The following is a 17,742-nucleotide window of genomic DNA, read 5'->3' as shown; positions in this document are numbered from 1 at the left end:
CTAATAATATTATTTATCATATCTCTAAAGTTCTTTGACAATGTTGAATCTCATAAAACTCAAATTTGTGGTCTTGATATTTCGGGAAAGAACTATCTATCTTGGATCCTTGATGTTGAAATATATTTTGATGCAATGAATCTTGGAGCTATGATCAAAGAAGGAAATCAAGGATCTTTGTAGGATCGTGCAAAAACGCTGATTTTCCTTCACCATCATCTCCATGAAGATTCAAAAAATAAGTATCTTATAGTAAGAGATCCTTTTACTCTATGGAGTGATTTGAAGGAAAAATATGACCACTAAAAAACTGTGATTCTCCTAAAAGCTCGATATTACTAGATGCACTTGAGGTTGTAAGATTTTAAAACTATTAATGAATATAACTCAACGTTGTTCAAAATCAACTCTTAATTAAGGCTATGTAGAGAAAAAATAAAAAATAAAAAATCATAGAACAAGACATGTTAAAAAAAACTTTTACTACATTTCATGCTTCAAATGTGTTCCTACAGTAGCAATATTAAGAGCGTAGATTTACAAAATACTCCAAATTAATATCATGTTTCTTGTTGCCAAACAATATAATGAGCTTTTGATGAGAAATCATTAGTTTTGTCCAACTAGATCTAAACCATTCCCTGAAGTGAATGCAACATCGTCCCAAAGGATTTGAAGATATTATTTTATTTGTTGTTTTCCAATTTTGAGTATTTTGAAACACGTTTCTTTCCTGAAATGGGTAGTCTATTTTATGATTTGAAGTGTATATTTCTAAATATGTAAACATTGGTATATTTATACCATTATCTTCCATAGTTTGATACCATTCTTTCCTAAATTCTTCTTTGATTTTTTTAGGAAGGGTACAGAAAAACCAATCAAATTTCTTTCTATATTGCGGATGTCTAGCCTCTTGTTTTAAATATTCCTTATTTATCTTAAAAGGAGTACTTGAGGCTAAGAGTTGGGTTGGTTCATTTGGTTTATTCATCATTTAATAATGGGTTGGGGAATTTGAAGGAGAATTCTGACTAGAATATTCTAGTCGAGGAATATTTGGAGAGAAGTCTACTACTTCTAATCTAGAATGGGTTTTCTAAGGTTTATACTCAAAAGAAGGTCTTGGAGAAGAAATTCTGTCTTGGAGAAGAAATTCTACTTCATGAGGAAGAAATCCTATTACTAGAACCTTCGCGTTTTGCAAACTATAACCTAACGTTTCCTTTACCTACATGAAGAAAAGGGGTTTTGGAAGTTCAATTGGTTTGGGAATTGTCTATTGCTTGAAATCCCAAGTATTTGAATGGGCTAAAGATTCCCAAGGTAAGACTTCCTGAATCATTACAAAGGAGTGTTCCTCATTTAATTGGAACAAGAGTGTTTTTCCTCTATGAGAGGTTAGTAGAAACTTCGGGTTTATTAACATAGTTATGGCCTTATAATATACTTTGTATACTATTAAGATATTTTTTTCTCCAGGGTCCATGTCATAATCTTTGGTTTGAACATTTAAAGTTAAGGCTTTATGGGTAGATAGGTCATCTATACAACTTAATTCTAAGTTTGAAAACAGTTGAAGTAAATTGGGCTATGAGCCATGTTTGATTCCATGACTCCCAAAAGTGAGTCATCAAAATTATTGTGCCTATCATCTACGAGACAGACACAAATGGGCTTCTGAACCCAAGTCTAGTTAAAGGTTCTACTGCAAATTGGACTGCTCCTATATGTAGGGCTTTGAATTTCTTTCTAAGAGGTTTTAGATCTTTTGAATTTCAAAGTTCGTTAGTTTTAGTTTCTCATCCTATGGAATGGGTGTTTTCAGAAATTTTTATCAAATAATTTGACATAAATTCAAATGTTCCTATTTTGTAGGTTTCTTTGATTTCTTGTCTTGGCATGTTCCAATTTTTGATATATTGTTCTAAAGTATCTATTGATACATTCAACTGATTTTCAAATTTTCAAATATTTTTTTCCATTATTTTAAGATCATTTTCCATCATGCTCATGTTTCTATGAGAGCTATTTCTAGAAAAGTTTCCAAACAAATTTGACATTTTGATTTTATGGTTTATCTAGTTTCTAATCCTAATAGTTAGTAGGACCACCTAAACACCCACATGGCTAAAACGACTAACCAACAGATACAAAGGACTGGCAAATATTAATTGTTTAAATTTAAAAATAGATAATCATAAAATAAAATAGTAGAATTTAAATTAAAAAGCTAACTAACATGGCTCTGATACCTAAACACACCAAAACATCTTTCATACTTGTTGTCAATCACAGAACTAATCAATGACCAACATTGTTTACATTCTTATTGGTTAATAACTTTCAAAAGCTAGTAATATAAAAAATTAATAATCTTAACATAAACCAATTATATGTTGGAGTAATTGACTTTTTGTATCCTCCATTATCCCAAATTGCTTTTTTCAAACATATTGATGACAAGTTATTAATATTATTGTTCCACCTAATATAGCATGCAATTCATTTGTATTTAAAGCAATATTCAACCTCTAGCATATGATACTGAGTTATGTAACATTAGTTATACTTTTGTATTATTTAAAACTCAAAATGGTTATTATTTGTATTATTCAAGAGTTTTATAAAGAAAATGAAAAAAAAAAAGTACATTTTAGGTGAATATTGAGGGTGTTGGTTTTTTTTTACTGAAAACAATTTGCTTTCAAACCAGGATATGCAAAGGGAAAACACACTATGAAGAACACTTCTATTTGAATATCAGTATGAACTTTGATGATTTCTCCTAGTCAAATCCGGAAGAGTCGTAATGGTCTTGCTTAAAATCCAAATAAATTTGATAAAGCTTCAAGAAAGTTCATAGACTTTCAAAGAGGTTCTTTGATATCAATTTGAATATGAATAATAATTAAATAAAAACTTCAAGCACAGTTGAATTTGAAATTTCATTCAAATATATAACAAATTACAAGAAATTTTGAAAATATAACTTACAATCTCTTTGAGGATGAAACTTTACAAACACTTTGAGAGAGAGAGGAGCTTTAAGCTTTCTCACTTACAAGGCTTTCACTTAGGGGTTTTTCACTTGTTTTCTCTCAAGTTGCCTATTGAATGGTTGATGCCTTACAAAGAGAAAGGAGAGCCTTATATAGGTTTTTGAAAACGAATTTGAAATCCTTTAAAGTCCACAGAATTAAAGAGTGTTGAAATCCACAAAAATTAGATCCTTTGAAATCCACCGAAAGTAGCTTATCACTTTGTGCAAGCTGCCTATCGGCTTTGAAGAGTAGTTTTATCGCCTATAGGAACATATTTGAAGGGCAGTTTTGTTGTGTCACTGCATTGTAGCCCACCCGTATTTGAAGGTTTTGAAGTCCGTAATAGGAGGAGAAGTTTAGAGAGCTATTGATTATTTGATTAATTTGAGGTCTCTTGAGAGCTTACCACGATACCTAAAATCTCTTTCGAAGATGTGGTTAAGTGTAAGGACTGCCACCTATCTATTAATACAGAATCCTAAATATTGCTTTTGAAAAGCTTCGAACATTGTTTTTGAAGAAGGTCTGAAAGTGTCACTCCAAGGGTGTGTATAGCATTTCATAACACATGTCTTCATTTGGCTCCTCTAGAAAAATAGAAGATGTAGTGTCATCATCAAAACCTGAATCAGAAAATTGAGACAATGTTTATGACGCCTTTTGTTGGAAGCCCTTGCTCGAGGAGGCCATTTGCGCATAAGTAGGTTTGGGTTGATTTGAAGGGATAAACCTAAGGACTTGGAATCTATTTTGGGTTTGAACTTGAGTTTGAGTATTGGGCTTTTCTATTTTGATAGGGTTCATGGCATAAGAAGTCTTTGAAGAATGTATATTTGTATTGGGCTTTTAAGAGCTCATTGTCCCTATAGAAATTTTCATGAAAGAAAATCAAGGAGAGAGTTTGTCGCCCTTTATAAATTCAATTTCAAAATCAAAAGAGGACAAAATCGTTTGTCATCTTGCAAAGATTTGTTTTGAAACAATATTTTGAACATTTTTTAAAAAATTTTCTTTTGCATTTTTGCAATTAAATCTTAAAAGAAATTTGCGATTAAAAACATCATCTTGAAATTTTTGAATGCATAAAATAATTGCTAAAATTTCTTTTTGACCGTTGAGTAATTCTCTTGGGAACCACTGCATATGCCGGAAGTAAGATGGATAATGGATATTTTGTTTTGAAAATCTTATTTGAGGATACCACCATATCCTAAGTTAGAGGCATCTATCTCTATAATAGGAAAAACATTAGGGTTAAGAATTCTTAATGAAAGAAGAGTTTTAACTTGTTGTTTGACTGTTTTGACTATTTTTGTGTATTCTTGTGTCCAAGGCTTGGGATTTTGTCTAAGCCTATGGAACAAGGGTTTTATAATGGTTCTAAGGATTGGGTAAAAGTCAGATACATAGTTAAGACCTCTTAAGAACCTTTGAAGTTGATTTCTATCCTTAATCTCATTAGAAAATTTAGAGGTGAACTTTACTACTCTTTGAATTGGTTTAACTATTCCTTGGTAAATTTCAAACCCTAAGAATCTAATGCTAATTTGAAATAACTTAATCTTAGGGGCAAAAATCACTAATCCATTATCTTTAACAATTTTTTGGAAGTTTTGTAAATGCTTGAAGTGTTGATCAATAAAGTTTGAAAATATAAAAAAAATCATCAATACATACAATAGAAAAACTTGTACAGGGATTGAAAATGTTGTTCATTATATTTTGAAATTCTAAATGAGCATTCTTCAAGCCAAAAGGTATCACATTCCATTCATAATGCCCAAATGGAACAGTGAATGTAATTTTATATTTGTCTTTTTCTTCGATTTTGATCCATAATCTTGATTTTAAATCAAATTTTGAAAAGATTGAAGCATTATGAAGATGTCCAATGAGATCCTTCTTGTGAGGTAACGGGTACCTAATCCATTGAAGAGCCTCATTTAAAAAGCTTGTAATTAATCACAAGTCTTGGAACAGCTTTTTCAATTTCAATTGGTTTGTTAACATAGAAAGAAACACAACTCCATGGAGAACAACTCTTTCTAGTTAGATTTTGTTTAAGGAGATCATCAATTTCCTTCTTACAAAAATCTAAAAGGGATTTATTCATTTGAATAAGCCTTGCTTTTGTTGGAATTTGATTTTCATTAAAATCTTTTACGCAAGGTAAAGAAACTATATGTGTTTTTCTTGACAAAAAATGATTGGGATGAGAAGAACATAAATGTGTTTCAATATCCTTTTTTATTTGTTCAATTTTTTCTTAGATGGGTTTTTGAAGAAGATTTTGCTCTATTATTTTGTATTGAAATTTTTTATTTAAATATTTTAAATGTTGTTTTTTATTTTGAATTAAATTTATTTCATCATCTTGAACTGTTTGAATTTCTTTGTATTTTATTGCACTAAGAAATGTGAATTTGATTTCTCGATCATTGAATTTGGTTAGGATTCCTTCATCATTTACCCTAAAAGGATAGAGTTGAGTTAAACAAGGAGTTCTTAGGATGATTTGTTGTTCGAGACTTTTAACAAGTATGAAAGATGTTTGGTAACAAACATTTTGATTACAAATATGTACTTTTGAAACTTTGTAGTCTATTTAATTTCATCTTCTTTTTATTTGCATTAACCAAATTTTGAGTAGTTTTTTCCATGTATTTTATGGGAATCAGATCTTCCCTTATACAATTTAGGTTTGCACTTGAGTCTATTAAGGCAAATGTTTGGAGTTGGAAATCAAGTTCTATTTTAAGGGTAATATTAACACACAATTTTTTAGTTCTGACTTTTGTTATACTTTGTATAAAAGATTCAAATTGTTCATCTTTGATTGAATTTTCCAGTTTACTATATTTAGGAATATCTTCATCGGAAGGAGAATAATTCTTTTTTGTAGTCTCAAGTTTATCTATTCTTTGTTCAAAATTTTGGTTTTGTTGTTTTAATTCATTGATTTGAGTTTTAATTTGGCTAACTACATATTGTAAGTCTTGAAGGGTTGATGGTTTTGGTGTTGGAAATTTTTCTAAAGCAGTTTTAAAATTGTATTGATTATTATTTTCTAAATTATTTTGATTTTTTCTTAGATTAAGAATCTTTGTTATTTATTCTTGTTGGAGTTGAGGGTATGTTATTTTATTTATTGTTTATATTAACAAGTTTTCCTCATTAGTTAGCATATTAATAGATTTGATGTTACAAAGACAATTTTTTCACACAATCACATGATGATTGTGAAGAAGAACTATCATATGATGAAGAGTTATCTTCTATAAGAAGAAAATCATTACTGTTTGAAGAATCTTTTCTTGATTTTTTGGATTTTTGCCTAATTATTTTTGTATTTTGATAAGATGATTCAGAATCAGTAGGGATAAGATCTATAATTTGAATTTTAAGATCTTCATCTATTTCTAAATTTTGAATTTTCTTCTTGAATGGGTAATTGGGGGCAATATGTCCTTTTTGTCCACATTTGAAACACTTTATTTCTCTATTAAACTTTTTTTTGAAGTAGTTTTCTTTTCCCTTATATCTTTCATGTTTTGACTTTTCTTTGAGATTTTTATGCTTATGAAGTTTCCTTTTAGCTTTCTTGTATTGTCTTTTTCTTCTGACAAAATGAGGAAGAATAGCTTTGTAACCATATTGGGAACAAAAAGATCCTAATTCCTTCTTTGAAGTTTTTAGTTCATGTTTTATCTTGGCAATAATTCTAATTAAAGAGCACAAATATATAGCATCTTGATTTATGAAGTTTATGAATTTTCCATAAGTCAAGTGATCATAAGGAATTATTCCTTCATATTTTTCTTTGATTATGATTTAACATGTTCACAGACAAAATTTCGAAAGTTCTTTCTTGGAAAATTGTTGGCTCTCGAAGGAAGTATTTGGTGATTGCATATACAAGTGTATGTACCACATTTTGAGTTCTAGTTCGAGTTCCATCATCTCTAACAATAGTGAGAATAATGGTTTTATCGATTTTTTATAATACATTATCCCACCATCCTTTTAACTGGCAGTAAAACCAACTATAAGGTGTTTTGCTATTGAATAATCAAAATTTCCTTTGGATCTGTAGGTTGTTGAAGCCATGATCATTTCTTGAAGAATATTAAAAATTTGATGTTCATTGATACTATCCATGTTCCATTCATAGATGACATCACCATCATATTTTGATTAGACTATTTGACTTCTTTCTTCAATTTGAAGATTAGGAGGGGTTGGCCTAGGATAGAAATTCCTAGTCTTTGATCTAGGATTGTTTTGCCTATTAATCCTATTGATTGACAAGTCTTCATTATTGTCTTTGAAAATGTTTTCAATTTCTTTGAGGGTTAAAGGTCCATTATCATTTATCATGTTGATAGAATAATTATTTGAAGTTTGAAGATTTTGAAGGTAAGTTGATTTGATCTAATTTGGCAGTTAAATTTTTTTCAGAGTTCATCATTGGGTTTTGAAAGGTTTAAAGTACCATTACCTACATCCGTGGGTTTGAAGAAAGGTTTGGTTTTATCTAAATTTTTATTTAAAATTTGAGGTATGGTTATTTGATTTGATATAGGGGGTTCAAACTTAGACTCTATCCTATCAAGGTGAGAGGATATAGTTCCTAAGATTTGATTGGTAAAATTATTTTGTTGTGGTAAACATTTACAGTCTTTTAACTAGGTTGTTCTTGTTTCAACCTCTTTTGAACTTATAGTTTTAAAAGGTGAAACTGTAACTTCTGTGTTTTGGATTTTTATAGAAATTTCTTCTAATTAAGGATGATTTGAAGATATTATTTTATTTATTGTTTTCCAATTTTGAGTATTTTGCAACATGTTTATTTCCTGAAATAGGTAGTCTATTTTATGATTTGAAGTGTATATTTCTAAATATGTAAACATTGGTATATTTATACCATTATCTTCCATAGTTTGATACCATTCTTTCCTAAATTCTTCTTTGATTTTTTAAGGAAGGGTATAGAAAAACCAATCAGATTTCTTTCTATATTGCAGATGTCTAGCCTCTTGTTTTAAATATTCCTTATTTATCTTAAAAGGAGTACTTAAGGCTAAGAGTTGGGTTGGTTCATTTGGTTCATTCATCATTTGAGAATGGGTTGGGGAATTTGAAGGAGAATCTTGACTAGAATATTCTAGTCAAGGAATATTTGGAGAGAAGTCTACTACTTGTAATCTAGAATGGGTTTTTTTGAGGTTTATACTCAAAAGAAGGTCTTGGAGAAGAAATTCGACTTCATGAGGAAGAAATCCTATTACTAGAACCTTCGCGTTTTACAAACTATAACCTAACGTTTCCTTTATCATCCTACATGAAGAAAAGGGGTTTTGGAAGTTCAATTGGTTTGAGAATTGTCAATTGCTTGAAATCCCAAGTATTTGAATGGGCTCAAGATTCTTAAGGTAACACTTCCTGAATCATTACAAAGGAGTGTTCCTCATTTGATTGGAACAAGAGTGTTTTTCCTCTATGAGAGGTTAGTAGAAACTTCGGGTTTATTAACATAGTTATGGCCTTATAATATACTTTGTATACTATTAAGATATTTTTTTCTCTAGGGTCCATGTCATAATCTTTGGTTTGAACATTTAAAGTTAAGGCTTTATGGGTAGATAGGTCATCTATACAACTTAATTCTAAGTTTGAAAACAGTTGAAGTAAATTGGGCTATGAGCCATGTTTGATTCCATGACTCCCAAAAGTGAGTCATCAAAATTATTGTGCCTATCATCTACGAGACAGACACAAATGGGCTTCTGAACCCAAGTCTAGTTAAAGGTTCTACTGCAACTTGGACTGCTCCTATATGTAGGGCTTTGAATTTCTTTCTAAGATGTTTTAAATCTTTTGAATTTAAAAGTTCGTTAGTTTTATTTTCTCATCCTATGGAATGGGTGTTTTTAGAAATTTTTATCAAATAATTTGACATAAATTCAAATGTTCCTATTTTGTAGATTTCTTTGATTTCTTGTCTTGGCATGTTCCAATTTTTGATATATTGTTCTAAAGTATCTATTGATACATTCAACTGATTTTCAAATTTTCAAGTATTTTTTTCTATTATTTTAAGATGATTTTCCATCCTGCTCATGTTACTATGAGAGCTACTTCTAGAAAAGTTTCCAAACAAATTTGACATTTTGATTTTATGGTTTATCTAGTTTCTAATCCTAATAGTTAGTAGGACCACCACCAAGACCACCTAAACACCCTCATGGCTAAAACGACTAACCAAGGGATACAAAGGGCTAACGAATACTAATTGTTTAAATTTAAAAATAGATGATTATAAAATAAAATGGTAGAATTTAAATTAAAAAGCTAACTAACATGGCTCTTATACCTAAACACACCAAAACATCTTTCATAATTGTTGTCAATTAGAGAACTAATTTCAATTCAATGACCAACATTGTTTACATTCTTGTTGGTTAATAACTTTCAAAAACTAGTAATATAAAAAATTAATAATCTTAACATAAACCAATTATATGTTGGAGTAATTGACTTTTAGTATCCTCCATTATCTCAAATTGCTTTTTTTCAAACATATTGATGACAAGTTATTAATATTATTGTTCCACCTAATATAGCATGCTATTCATTTGTATTTAAAGCAATCTTCAACCTTTAGCATATGATACTGAGATATGTAACATTAGTTATACTTTTGCCCTAAGACATTCTATTTCTCATGCTAAGAATATCACGCACTTCATGTTTTTATTCATCCTCTATATATATCATGCACTTCATGATTTGATTTTCATCCTTTGATAAGTTGGTTGGGTGTTTAATAAAAGAACTAATCTTTAAAAAATGGAAAACAAAAAAGGTGGATACCATTTTCAAAAGCATTTGATAATGTAAATTTTAAACCATTTAAAATTAAAAGCCACTTATTTCATTTAATAATGAAAACCTAATTAATCATTTACACCAAAAGATGGTCAATGAATTATAAATTTTATAGTTTTTTATTCCATCCCTATTCCTTTTTATAAAATAATTAATTTTATTATTGAATCTTCTTTATTATAATATTTCCTTTCTTTTAAATTAAAATAATTTATTATTAATTCTTAATATGATAAAATCAAATTTGAAAAACTATTTATTTTAATTGATTTATGAAACTCACTTCTAATGAATTTCTTTTAGAATAGAACCTTTCATTTTTATTCATTGTTAATTACTTAATATAATAAAATTAAAATCCTAATAATCTCTATTTCATTGACTTATAAGAATTACTTTTTCATGTTATTCATTTTTAAACTTTTAAATCATTATTCATATATCATAATAATTATTTTTATTTATTTTTAAAATTTCTTGTTTTGTATATAAATAGAGAAAAAAAAGAGGAAAAAAATTTAAAAGGTAGAATATAAGAAAATTTTTACATTATTTATTTATTTATTTATTTATTATATTTTCTATCTTTATGTGTGTATTGTTATTTTTTTATATTTATTTTTTTAATATATTAAAATTAAAATTTTAAGTAAACTCAATTGGATTAATTTATAAGAATACTTTTTCATTAAAGGGTTCCAAAATTTCTTTTTAGTATATTTTTGCAAAAGAAAGAAAAAATATAAGATATCTACTATTATTATTATTATTATTATTATTATTATTATTATTATTATTTGTATGTTGTCTATGGTTATATATGTATTATGATAATTTATTTAAATTTAAAAATGTGTTAATATAATTACGTATCTATGCATTTCTTTGATATAATATATTTTTTTAATAATAATTTAATATTTGAAACTACCAGCAACAATAATGAAATTCGACATCAACAAAATTTAGAAGATTTGGAATACAATTTAGATTTATATGCTTAATTTATGCAATGAAATTGCAAATAAATTGTTTAGTAGTGAAACCAATTGCAATGCACATAATATTTTATGTTCAAAGATATTTTTTATTAATTTAAATATTTATTATATAATATTTGAAAATAATATTATAATATATCACTCTTAGAGTACGCTTGATAGTAATTCTATGAAGTATTTATAGCCTTTTAAATACTTGAAATATAAAAAATTTCAAGTGATAATAATTAAAAATACTTCCTAAAATCATCGTCAAACACACTCTTAGAGTGCGTTTGTTAATGATTATATGAAGTGTTTTTATAGAATGCATTGGTTAGATTTATATGCTTAATTTATGCAATGAAATTGCAAATAAATTGTTTAGTAGTGAAACCAATTGCAATGCACATAATACTTTATGTTCAAAGATAATTTTTATTAATTAATATATTTATTATATAATATTTGAAAATAATATTATAATATATCACTCTTAGAGTACACTTGATAGTAATTCTATGAAGTGTTTATAGCCTTTTAAATACTTGAAATATAAAAAATTTTCAAGTGATAAAATGATTAAAAATACTTCCTAAAATCATCGTCAAACACACTCTTAGAGTGCATTTATTAATGATTATATGAAGTGTTTTTATAGAATGCGTTGGTTAGATTTATATGCTTAATTTATACAATGAAATTGCAAATAAATTGTTTAGTAGTGAAACCAATTGCAATGCACATAATATTTTATGTTCAAAGATAATTTTTATTAATTAATATATTTATTATATAATATTTGAAAATAATATTATAATATATTACTCTTAGAATACGCTTGATAATAATTCTATGAAGTGTTTATAGCCTTTTAAATACTTGAAATATAAAAAATTTCAAGTGATAAAATGATTAAAAATACTTCCTAATATCATCGGCAAATACACTCTTAGTATGCGTTTGTTAATGATTATATGAAGTGTTTTTAGCTTTATAATACTTAGAAATTTGTATCTTTCAAGTAATAGAAATACTAAAAATATTTCCTAAAATTATTATCAAACACACTCTTAATTTTCAGTAATAAAGTTTTTCAATATTACACCCCCTAAGACTCCTATGGAAATGTAAACATTAGCACATAAAAAATTATGTTTTCTATATATATAAATCCAGCATTTTGCACAAAAATATCGGAAACACAAGGAAAGAAGTTTATATCAGTTTTCAAGAGCGATTTGGGTGTGTTGGAGTTCCGATCAACTGGGGAAGGCCAAGGGGAAAGAAGATCAAGAGGCCAATTTTCGAATTTTTGACACCCCATTGAGTGCGTATTGGTGTTTCATACCTGCTGTAGAATTTTTTGGGTTTTGTTGAAACTTTCTTCATTTTGGTCTCTTGTTTACTTTTTGGATATTTTAAGTATTTATTTGTGTTTTAAGATTAGATTGCAAGTATAAATACCTGCCTTAGAGACTTTTTTTAGAGAGGAGGATGAAAAACATGTGCTTTACTATTGATCATTGCAATACAATAGACATTGTTCTCATTCATGCCACGCATTGTGTTGGTAGGGCTATGAGTGGTTGAATGATTGTAGTGCCAAGTTGTGCGCATTTAATATTGTTCCTCAGCTTAAGAACTTTCAAAATAGTAGCCCAGCGACTATGCGGATCAGTCCCAAGGAGATAACGATGGTTTTATAATTGAGGTTTTGGTGTGAGAGATAGAAATAGATGGTATTAAAAAGGGATTGCTTGAGAGGGTTCAAGAGAAGAGAGTGTATTCAACTACTGGATCAAGAATATTATCATATATATATATATATATATATATATATATATATATAACAGGCTTCAAGTTCGGAATCCGTTGGGTCTTCAACAAAATTCTACGGTGTTTCAAACGTTTTTCGCATTACATTTTGAGAAAATATTATATTTTCACCTTCTAATATGAATAATTTTCCCTAATTAAATAAGGTCTTTTAACGAAAGCACCTTTTTGATGAGGATCTACACTTTGAAATTCAAAGATTGGAAAATAAATTTTGTTATAAAACCCGCTCTAATACCAATATTGAGTGAGTCTTAGTTAGACATTTTCAACTTTCCAACCTGCTTTGTCAAAGTTTAATTTTAGAAGCTTGAAATAAGCTATTCATGTTATGGTTACATTTAAATAACATGCAACTTATTTAAATGTAAGGCAACATTTAATATGCAGTGAGCTAGTACCTGAGAGAGCTGAAGAAACTGAAAAATAGAGAGTAGAGAGGATTCCGGGTGGTTCTTGTAGAGAGGCATTTCCAGAATAGATGTGTGAGAACGATCTTGAGGAAGGAGAAAGGGAACCTTCAAATTCTTTTATTGAAGAGGTAGGCCATGTTCTTTTTTATATGTTGGGCAGAGTAAGCTGGCACTTTTCTTTGCTCCCCATTAAGGGATATTTATTTCACATTGTGGCCTCTCTTTAGCTTGTTTTAGTTGTTCTTCAAGTTTTCTATTTTTCAAAAAATGCAAATACATCTGAATATAGTTCGGTTTGCTATTTGATGAATCTGTATCCTGTGTTTGCGATTGCAACATTTAACATATTATAGTTATCAACACTGTAATATCATTTGGTGAAAGTGTCCTACCTTTGGTGGTCGGCGTTGTTGGAGGTGTTATGAAGTGGGACGATAGATTTTGATCATTATGCCCCTCACTTTGACTATTTTCTAATAAAGATGATGCCATAAAATCTAGGTAGAGTGCCTTGATAGTGTTCAGCCAAGTACATCCATGTACACTTCGTAAAAGAAAACACCCAATCTGCTTTTTGTATTTTTGCTTTATTTAATCTATTATTAAGAAGCCAAGCACTTTTTTTTAATGTTTGAAAATCTGTTTATCAACTTAAAGTACCATTTTATCCTTCAATTCCGTTTTGTTTTTTTTTTACTGTCAAGTATCATGCTTCACACACTCATTGCACTATGGATGCTAGTAAATAAGAATTGTCATCATGTATACGACTCGTTGGGCCATGTGTCACCCTCCTAATTCATTTTTTTTATGTTTAAAAAAATTGATCTTTTAAAAATTCCATTTCCAAATAATTTTTCGAAATTCCAAATTTTAAATTTAATTTTTCAAACTCCAATTTTCAAATAATTTTTCGAAATTCCAATTCTCAAATTTAATTTTTAAAAGTTCCATTTTCAAATAATTGTCAAAATTTCAATTTTCATATTTATTTATTTAATCATTATTATTTCCATTATTATTATTATTCTATTTATTTATTTATTTTTAAAATTCCATCTTTAAATAACTCTTTAAAATTTCAATTTTTACATTTATTTATTTAATCATGATTATTTTCATTATTATTATTATTCTATTTATTTATTTATTTTTAAAATCCATCTTCAAATTTAATTTTCAAAATTCTAATTCTTAAATTTAATTTTCAAAACTTCAATTTTAAAATAATTTTCGAGACTTCAATCTTCAAATAAATTTCAAAACTCTAGTTTTCTTCCGAAGAGTTTTAATTCCACTCCAATTATCAAATATTTTTTCAATTATACAACTTTTCATCTTTTATTAGGGTTTTAGGTCGCCAAAAATCATGTTTTTAATAAGTCTTCTATCATTCTCATTTTGGTATGTGCTTGTACATATTTTCTTCAATTTTTGGAATAATTTTTTATTTCTCTTGATTTTAAATAAGCAAGAATAAATTTTTCATAATTTCAAAATAATGGAATTTGTGAGACTAATTCATGCAAGATAAATTGGGTTTTGGTGAGGGCCCCACATATGAGTTTTCTCTTCTAATTGTCTACTATACTTAATAAATATTGTTTGATTTTTTTCTTACTTTTTGATATGCATGCGATAATTTTATATTTGAGCTAACCTTGTTTCCATGATAGCGTTTTATTACCTGCTGCCAAGGTATGCTCTCACTCTTACTTTATTTATTTATTCATTATCATGACTTGCTTTTGACCTATGGTCATTGTAGGTATCCATTGATTTCCATATCAATTGTCACACTCGCCTCACCTTATTTAGTAGAAAGTCGTTTTAAGGGGCTTAGAGGGGTGTTACGGCTCACCACCGTACCTCCCAAATAAGTAACCTAACCCCAGACCCAGACTCGGTTTTTCACATTCCTGTTTTTTTCCCTTCAGGAGTCACAGTTAGGGTTTTTCTTTCTTATTTTGTTTTTCCCTTAAAAAATAAAACAAAAATAAGTGGCGACTCCAAGTCTTTTTCTAAAAATCAAAATTTCACCAAATAAAAAAAAAAAAAACGAGTTTCGCCATCGATTGGGAACGCATCGAGCGAAATGTGGGATCCACACTAAGTTATGTCACACTTTTCATATTTTTTTTGCTAACATATTGTGTGTCTCATGCCAAGTATATGTTGTGTGTCTAACTATTAAAATTCAAGAACTATGATGGTAATCTATATGGAGTAGTTAAGTACCATTTTTAAATAAATTAATAAATGATAGACATAATTTTACTTTCTTTTTTATTTATTTTTTAAAGACATAATAATATTATACGAACTATAAGAGTTAAATATGAAACAAATCAATAACAATTTTTATAAGGTAAGGATAATTTTCATAAAATATTTATATTAAATAATAAAAAGGATTAATATTAAAGTCAATTTAGCTAGTTTCACCTGTTATTAGGATTAATTAAATTTGAAATTAGTTAAAAGTTTGTTACATGTGAAAAAGTATTTAACATAATAGTGTAATCAATATTTTTTTCAAAGTTTTAATAAAAGATGCTTGCTTCGGGTTCTTTGGTACCTCTTATTTCTCCTCTAATAATATATATAATATAAAATATTTTAATACACTTATAATTAATTAAATAAATTATATGAATATAAAAAAATATAATATTTTTATATATTATAATTGTCAAAATGATAGGAATAAAATATTATTTCCTCTATATTTGAAATTAAATACTATAAGTACATATATTTTTATATTTTCTTTAAAAATTAAAACAAAAAATATTCTAAACCAACAAGTTTCTAATATTTTTTGACAAAGTCCTTTATGTTAGAAAGATATCAAATCAATGTATTGTGTACCAAACAAATTTATACTATTTATGAAACTTTCCCTATCCCTTAAATAAGGTTCTTGTTTTAACCTCACTCGTTTTCTAGCATGCATTTTCATGTATACTACATCTCCAAATATTCAAGGACTAAATGTATTCCCTTGTACAAGATAAAATCAAACTAAAATAACTTTCAAGTTTATTTTGGTATCCTCCAATATCCGAACCTCTTATCAAATTCATATCAAGAAGGTGCAAAAATTTTCACACGTTATATTGCAAGCTTTTTTATTTTTATATTACATGCTCTCATCCTAATTTAAAGCAACCTTTAATGGTAGGTGCATGATGCTAAAACATTTACAAGATGTTGATATTATTGTCACACATTTTTTAAGCAATTCATTTAGGTTTGAAACAATCTTCACATGAAGCCATGATGCCAAGACAACATTTAATTAGACTTTTTGCACAAACATTATGTTTCATGACAATTGTATCTCAATACAAAGTAGATTTCTAACAACTTAAGTCCTTTAAATTGGCTTTAGTTCAAGGGAATAAATGGCCCAATATTACCATTTTCCCTAATATGAAAATCTTGAATAGTTATTATTTGTATTATTCAAGAGTTTTACGAAGAAAATGAAAAAAAAAAAATGTACATTATAGCTTACTATTGAGGGTATTGGTTTTCTTAGTTTTTTTGCTTAAAACAATTTGTTTTCAAACTTTAAATTGTTTAATTTTCTACTTTATTTATTTATAACTTATTATAAATTTTTTATTAAATAAAAAAATCAAAATATTTGTGTGGGCCCCGTATTTCGGCTCATGCACTTCCACTCGATGGCTAGCTCGATTTTATTTTGATAATGATTTTATTTGTTAAGAAAATGACTTGGAGTCACCACTTATTTTTGTTTTATTTTTAAAAGGGTAAACAAAATAAGAAAGAAAACTCTAAGTGTAACTCCTTATTTTGGAAGAAGTGGTCTATGAAAAACCGGATTGGGCTCGGGGGTCATGTTACATATCGGGAAGGTACGATAAAGACCATAGCACCCCTCTAAGTCCCTAAAGTTGGGTTTCTACTAATAAAATAAATCTGATGTGGCAATTGATGAGGAAATCAATGAATACCCGGAACTATCATGCACATATGAGAATTAGAACATGCAAAGAGAATGACCAAGATGCAAGTAAATACGTACCTAAGCAACGAACCACAACACGCTATCAAGAAATGGGGTTAGTGCACAATTAATGAATACAAAATATAGCTCGTGTGTCATTAAACAGATAAAAAACCATCAATAGCACACATGACATTTCTTTCAAATTCACTTTTATTTTGATGAAAATTTATTTGATGTTGGGCCCCCACCAAAACCTATTTTATTTGGCATGAATCAATTCCAATAACTCCATTATTCGGAATTACGGGATTAAGTTCATGCTTATTTCAAAACGCTTTAAAAACGAGAAAAATGTGTAAAAGACTTGCCGAAGAGAAGATAACAATCTATTTATTGAAAATGAGATTCTGGGAATCTAAAAACTCTAAGAATGAAAAAAATATGGAGTTGTGATTATTAAAAAAAAAAACAAAATCCAAAAGGTGATTCGAATAAAGGGATTTAGGAAATTATTTTCAAAACCAATGATGGTGAAACGGAAAAGAAAAATAAAGAAGGGAGAAAAAAAGAAAAAAGTGACACATGGCCACTAAGAT

Source organism: Vitis vinifera, chromosome 16, assembly GCF_030704535.1.
Source record: "Vitis vinifera cultivar Pinot Noir 40024 chromosome 16, ASM3070453v1".
NCBI lineage: Eukaryota > Viridiplantae > Streptophyta > Magnoliopsida > Vitales > Vitaceae > Vitis > Vitis vinifera.
Note: the sequence above shows the minus strand (reverse complement) of the source record.